Here is a 6672-nt window from a genome sequence, read left to right as displayed (position 1 = left end):
GTTCCTTCAGTTTTTTTGTCCTTTTTTTAAGCTTCAGATCGAATTTTTTTAGCACAAACGCTGCAACTGAATGTCTTGTCTCCACTGTGCGTTCTTGTGTGGATTCGTAAATTTGACTTTACAGAGAAAGATTTACCGCAAACCGAGCAGGAAAAAGGTTTTTCTCCACTGTGTGTTCTTGCGTGCCTTGTTAAATGAGAATTTTGGGAGAAGCTTTTACCACAAACTGAGCAGGAAAAAGGTTTTTCTCCATTGTGTGTTCTTGTGTGGCTTGTTAACGTTGAGTTTTGAGAGAAGCTTTTACCACAAACTGAGCAAGAAAAAGGGTTTTCTCCAGTGTGTTTTCTTGTGTGGATTCGTAAATGTGACTTTCCAGAGAAGCTTTTGCCACAAACTGAGCATGAAAAAGGTTTTTCACCACAGTGTGTTTTTGTGTGAATTTGTAAATTAGCCTTTCTAGAGAAGTATCTTCCACAAACCAAGCAGGAAAAAGGTTTTTCTACACTGTGTGTTCTTGTGTGGTTTGTTAAATGCGACTTTTGAGAGAAACTCTTGCCACAAACTGAGCAAGAAAAAGGTTTTTCTCCAGTGTGTGTTCTTGTGTGCGTTTTTAAACTTGACTTTTGAGAGAAACTCTTCCACAAACTGAGCAGGAATAAGGTTTTTCACCACTGTGTGTTTTTCTGTGCCCTTTTAAAGACAGCTTTGAAGTGAATGAGTCAGTGTGACATGCCCTTTCACCTTTAGTTTGCTCATTATCATCATCGTCACGAGCGCCTGATAATGTGTCCTCATTATGGGGTTGTGATGGCCCCCAGTGGTCTTCATCACCTTCTGTTGTCACGTGATGACTTGAGCTGCTGCTTGGAGGCTCCGCCCCTCTGTTGTCCTCACTCTCATCCTTGTTTTCATCTTCAGTCTTTATAGGGACAACGTTCAGTGGTGACTTGTTGATCTCCTCCTCCTCCTCCTCCTCCTTTTTGATGTGAGTCAAGTCTGGCTCCTCTTTCACAGAACAGAGATCATTTTGTCTGACGTCTGCAGGACACAAAAAGACAAATTTGGTTTGGTCAAGTCAAAGCTCAGGCGGCGACTTTGTCTTATATTGTTTCTACCGTGTTACCTTGACTTGTGCCTGCCGCATACAGAGCAATGTGTGCGACCCCAACTTGGACCGGACCATGGGGGCATTTCACAAAATTACGTCCTACGATGTAAACCTCCCTTTTGATGCCCGATTTCATTCCTGACATGGTCACAGACACCCTACGATGTAAACCTCCTTTTAGCCGCACAACAGTGATAAACGAGCATTTAAAAAGGAAGCACATTGCGGCTGATGCCCGATTTCATTCCTGAATTAGTCACAGACGTTTCTGGAAGCGAGCTGAAGTTAGCACACACAGGCTATTGTGTGCGTCTGATGGAACACCTGTTGTGGGACCCTAACATATTGATGGGGGCCACTGGGGGCCATGGCAACATAATGTCATTGATAGAATAGGAATCCTTCAAGTGAAATATGTTTACAAGTATTTCTTTTTGCATTTAGAGAAAGTTTCATCGTGGGTATTTTTGCTTCCATTATAATCTGGATCTCTAAAAGAATTAAAGGGGCCCTGGCATCAGAGTCGCTATTTATTGCATGATTTACATTTAGCCTGCTCGTACATTCCAACATTCCCCTTTTTATTTTTTATAAAATTTCTGTTTTTAAATAAATTTTAAAACATTATGTTTGAAGAGTCAAAATCCCTACACATCAGCATTAAGCAACAACACTTTCACTCTGACTTTCATGTTGACATATTTGAATAATGACTGTATATTTTAAAGTTATCCAATACATATTCAAATTCGACTAAGATACACCAAAATATTTTAAGAGTTCACTGAATTATTTTGGAACTGCAACGATGCTTAACAGCCACAGGGTGTCAGTAATGAGTAACAAAGTAACACAAGACCTCCCGCTGATACATCATCATTGTCATTTGCATAAATTACCAGGAACTATGAGTTGCGGGGGAGATGCAAACCACCTGGGCCACAGGAACTTTATGACCAGGAACTAAATGTTCCTGGCCTTGTTGGTAGAAAAGGGGGTTGTGACGTTCTCCCTTTTAAGCCCATAGTAAGCCAAAGATGCAGATGCATTCCTTGCAGCATGCGCTTGTTCACCGATGAGATCCGTGCAACCCTGGATGGATGCATTCAATGTATTTTAAATGTTTGGATGGGGTGAAACTACGCACACGTGCACAAAACAGTGCAGGGCCACCCGATGTTCATTGACTGTCACCCGACCAATCCAGTACAAAGTTAATAAATAAATAAGACCATTACGTGCTTGATTTTTTTTAAAAACTTAATATTTTGTGTTTTATCCACTAAAATTGATCAACCGCCATTGATGTTTTCGCCCCAGTGTGCACATTTTTTAGAGTCAGGCAGAATTCCTTCCGGAAGGAATTGCTTGAACAAGATATAAATACCAGAAAATGTAAAATGTTAAATAATCAGTTCAAATTTTATAAAAAAAAGAAAAACATGGAGTTCACCCCCCCCTATTGGTTATTCTTTGGCATATATTTTCTGCACTGATTTCATTTGGCAAAAACAAATGTTCAGCAGACCTGCAAGTAAAAGGCAATATTTAAAAATAAAGCGCCAATAACCTTGGACGCATTTCCCCAAACAACTTAATGTTGTGATGCATATTTTTAACGATAGAAAGTCGTTCGTGACAAAGCAAATGAGAGTAAAACGTGTACAAACCTGCTTTGAGTGGCACAACACGAGGCTGCTTGCAAACTTCGTCCAGCAGTTGAAGATGTTGCTCGTTCTCTTCTTTTATTCCACAAAGTTCCTCTTTGTACTTGGGTGTCGTTCTTTCACACATTTTCAAATGATAATTCCCAAAAATCCGCACTTGATCTCTGCTTGGCGATGAGTCACGTGCCTCTTTTTGTTAGCGGCTAGCTAGCTAACAAGCTAAGCTAACTAAGCCGAAAAGCATCAACGCGCGAAGATGAGGTTATCGGGACACAAAGACTTAATGAATTATGTTGTAGTCCTTTAGAGTAGCACTGGACATCCTTTGAGAAAATTAGTCAGTTCCACACTAAATCAGAAGAATTTAGCGGTGGGCTGCTTTTGTTCCGGTGTGGACGGGTCGGTGAACGTGGTCGAGGTCCTTCGGAAGCTGCGCGCATGCTTATGACGTCATGCTTTAAGCGCGTATTTTCCATATATATTTCTTTGCCTCAGTGGGTTTTATTTACACTTGCCGGTTCTATTTTAATATTTATTTTATATAATATTTTAATTCGGTTGATAAAAAAAATTAACAAAACAACTAAATTAACGCCACATTGGCGAGTCATCTCACGCGTCACTTCCGCCTATGCCCCGAGAAGCCGCTGCTGGAACAGCAGTGGGACGTTTACGTTTCTCCTCCCGAACTTGCAACAATGCTGTGGTTCACTCGGGCTGCAAGATTGTATGAATATAATGTCGGCATATACTCGCAGTGCCTCTCAATTATTTCACGCCCGCCCCTACCAAGAAGAAAAAGATTCGCGCCCCCCCACCACCAATTGTTTTTCTGTCTTTGTAGATTTATATTAGATTGTCAATAAAATATCCCTTAACTAACTTAAATTGATAAGAAATATAATTTTGACAACTATTATAGTGAGGATCTCGAAACTCAGTACTCTGTTGTGCAAATATTGATGAGATGACAAATATTTGTCATGTCATTATCCACACGGCTTATCCTGAACAGGGTCGCGGGAGGGTACTGGAGCCTATCCCAGCTGACTTCGCCTGCACACAACTCAGGCGAGTGTACCACTCCACCATCAGTGACATGATAAATATTTACGAAGACGTTTTTTGTCAAAAACTTTATTAACATTAACAAACAGTTATTAATACGTACATAATATAGAAAAGACAAAAAGAAGAGCTAGGGGGATTTAAAATAAAAATTCTATATGAATAACATAAAGCAACAGCATTAGCATTGTTGGAGTTGAGTCACCATGGAAATGAGAAGTAGTTAGATAAATCAACCTTTAAAAGCCAAACTTACGCCAGTACGTGTTCGTTTTTTGTACTCAAGAAGAAAAGGGTCAAATAAAGACTTAACAACTGATTAAAGTTCCGATATTTAGTTTCTTCCATTTCTGGAGTTCAGGAAATAGTACAAAGACAGATATCTGGGCAGCTTTTTCTTAATCTCACAAGAAAACTGCACTTGGGCGAGCACAGTCGACAAATGCGCACCATCTTTCAGCCCAGCTTCAGTTTTTAGAGGAGTTTTTTATGTCAAGGGTAATGTAGGTTGAATCGGTCGTCCCCGCTCCCTCCCACGGCACGGGTCCACGTCCAAGGGAAGGTCCTCCCCAGGTTAGTCATTGTCTGGATAGTTGATTCCCGTCTGGTCCCCAAGACTGGAACGCCAAGGCTGGCCTTCTCCGGCGGGCAGTCCCTCCGTCTCTCCAGCTGGCATTGCTCTGGAATCTTGTCGGTGTGCATGTGTGCGTGTGTATGTGCACATGTATATGCAGGTATACGTGTATGTGCAGGTGTAAGTACGTGTCTGTGTGTATGCATGCGTATGTGCATGTGCTCGGATCTCCAATTGTTCCGTCTTTCAGAATGTGTTTTTTTATAGCGTCTGCGTGAGTCCTCCAGTGCCCAATTTGGTATGTTTGCATCTCTACAGCCAATGTGGAGAATGTGCTTTGTCGTATTTGACCATGAAGTGCTGTGAATGCAAGTTATGGAAATGCTATGTGTGCAAATTTGTTCTCACTACCCAAAATTTCAATAAAGTTCACACATTTAAACTAAGTACTATAAATTTAGCATATGAGAAAAATATAATAAATCAGAAAACATCAGGACTACAATCCCAGTTATTCTTGTGACCAGTGCTTCTAGTTCCATTTGGTAAACGCAAGTTTTCCGCCTTGTGCGCACTCAGAGGTGCAGCGCTATATGTCAGCAGGACACGTTGCACGTACGGAAGACCCGCTCTTATACTGGAAGTCCATGGAGGCAACGTTCCCTCATCTATTTCTATTAGCCACACAGGCGTTGTGCACACCGGCCTCTTCAGTGCCTTGTGGGAGGATCTTCTCAAAGGCGGGGGAAATTGCCTAAAAAAAAAAAGATATAAATAGACTGAATAACAAAACGCTGGAGAAACTAATTTTTTTGAATAAAAATCTTTAATTACAATGAGTCCATTGTCATTCACAACACTTTTACTTGAGCATTCAGACAGATGTTCACTTAATTTATCAACTGCATCTCAAATATCAAAGATTTTTTTATGAAAGTACGTATATGTAAAAATAATGTGAATGCAAATGCCTAATCAATGGAATTGGATAAAATTAGTTTGACAGATCAGAGTCTGATGACCCTGTCAAATTTTCCCTGCAAGTCCACCAGGTGTCAGTATTCAGCAACACAGTGTCAACACAGTGTCAATACAGTGTGTCACTGTGTCAAAACGATACAGGATGCCTCATCTACCCATCACTAACAGGGACAAATGCTAGGGGACGAGAGTGGGGACGAGAGTGGGGACGAGAGTGGGGACGAGAGTGGGGACGAGAGTGGGGACGAGAGTGGGGACGAGAGTGGGGACGAGAGTGGGGACGAGAGTGGGGACGAGAGTGGGGACGCGGACAAGAGCATGAACGAGATCAGAGAGCGGTCGTGACAGTCCGTAACGGAGCAATGCACCGCCAATGAGTTGGCGGAGTGAGGTGTTCAAATAGTCCAGTAATTAGGGGAGCAGATGGGCATCAGGTGTGTGAGGGTAACGGGGAACAGGTGCGTGGCTGGTGGGGAACGAGTGCTGGAGGGAACGCCCCACTCAGCTGACTAAATAAACAGAATGAGCACATGGCAGGAAGGTGAAGAAAATAATAACAAAAACACTGACATGACCGACACGGGTTATGACAGCAGTATTTTTTTATCATTGCAGCGTTTTATTAATTTTCCCTCTGTACCATAGACAGACATTCAGAGTGTTTCCTTACACTTGTATATGTTGTGGGATGTAAGTGTGTATATACACATGGGGACTTGTGTATTTACGTATATACTGTGTATATTCGCATAGGTTTGCTTTTTCTGAATGTCTGCTGCTAATGTTATACATTAACGGCCACATTGCACCGCCGCCTCGGTGTGATCTATATGTTTGCTGCTGTCACACTGCAAATTTCCCCATTGTGGGACTATTAAAAGACATCTTTATCGTTATCTTTAAAAACCTTGTGTTGGTGCTTGCAAAATAATTTTCCATTAGATTAAGATTGAACAAAATGGGGAAACAAAAATTTAAAAAGTAAATACTGTAACTATTAAACATTGAATACTAAATTATTCCTAAAACAGATCAATGAATCTTGAAATTAATCGTGAATTATTGCAGTTTAATAAATACTGAAACAAATAATGAAATATTACAGTACTTTAAATAAATACCGAAATCATTTTCGAACACAATAACAGTTAAGTAATAAAAGAGTGACATATTTTAATTTAAAATTCGCAATCACATCACAACCTGGTGAAAAACCCTGTAAAAAGGCAAATATGTTGACATAAAGTATCACTTTATCATGTCAACTGTTAATA

The sequence above is a fragment of the Idiotropiscis lumnitzeri genome, chromosome 2, assembly GCF_059441095.1.
Source record: "Idiotropiscis lumnitzeri isolate Australia: NSW breed Sydney's pygmy pipehorse chromosome 2, RoL_Ilum_1.0, whole genome shotgun sequence".
NCBI classification, from domain to species: Eukaryota; Metazoa; Chordata; class Actinopteri; order Syngnathiformes; family Syngnathidae; genus Idiotropiscis; species Idiotropiscis lumnitzeri.
This window is presented reverse-complemented; position numbering follows the sequence as displayed.